At 39.7% G+C, this 1053-nt stretch overlaps 1 protein-coding gene across 1 annotated transcript in view; it reads left to right on the top strand.

The window, feature by feature from the left end:
- The window catches only part of MTARC1 (mitochondrial amidoxime-reducing component 1), a 189112-nt gene that overhangs the window by 25124 nt on the left and 162935 nt on the right, over positions 1-1053 (top strand).

Below are 1053 nucleotides of genomic sequence, written 5' to 3' on the forward strand. Positions count from 1 at the left end.
AATAAAAAAAAAAAAAAAAAGAAAGAAAGAAATAATAAGGATTAAAAAGGAAATAATAAAAAAAGATGGATTGATGCTGTGACAGTGATGATGGGCTCAAGTATAACAAGGATCGTGGAGCTGGCGCAGGACTAGGTGATGTTTTATTCTGTAATGTGTAGGGTTGCTATGAGTTAGAGATGACTCGACAGCACCTAACAACAATAACAGCAATTTTTCTGGATTCATGCTGCATACATTCTATGTTCCGAATATTTATGGTTGTTTGCAGCTGTTTCTTCTCATTTTGAACCATACAACATAAGCAAATGGAAATCCTGAAAGCTTTACTCCATCTACATCATTAAGGTCAGTCTACTCTGAGGAGGCAACTCTTCCCAAGTTGTATTTTGAGTTCCTTCCAACCTGAGGGGCTCATCTACAGGCACTATATTGAAGAATGTTTCAAGGTGATTCATAAAATTTTCCAGTAATATACCAGATAGCGTTTCACTGCTATTCGTAAGGTTTTCAGTGGCCAGTTCTTTGAGAAATGAATGGTCCCTTCCTTCTTCCAAGTCTGGAAGTCTTCCTTAGTATGGAAGCTCTGCTGAAGCCTGTCTACAATGTGTGACCCTGCTGGTATTTGAAATACTGGTGGCATAGCCTCCAGCCTCACAGTAACATGCAAGCCACCACAGGATGACAAACTGACAGATAAGTAGTGGTTTTCCAATGCTGTAATCTTTCTTCTAAAGATTACAATGTTGGAAACCCCATGGGCCAGTCCTACTCTATCCTATGGGGTCACTATGAGTTTTAATTGACTTGTTGGCAATAGGTCTCTGTGTGTGTTTATTATAGTCCTTTGGAGGAGCCCTGGTGGCACAGTGGTGAAGTGTTCAGCTACTAACTGAAAGCTTGGTAATTTCGAATTTGCTAGCCACTCCACAGAAAGATAAGGCAGTCTGCTTTCATAAAAATTACAGCCTTGGACCCTATGGGGCCATTCTACTCTTTTCTATGGGGTTTCTATGAGTCAGAATCTATTCAACATCAACAAGTTTAGTTTAG

This window comes from Orycteropus afer, unplaced genomic scaffold, assembly GCF_000298275.1.
Source record: "Orycteropus afer afer isolate SDZICR_OR568_19922 unplaced genomic scaffold, OryAfe1.0 scaffold00039, whole genome shotgun sequence".
NCBI classification, from domain to species: Eukaryota; Metazoa; Chordata; class Mammalia; order Tubulidentata; family Orycteropodidae; genus Orycteropus; species Orycteropus afer.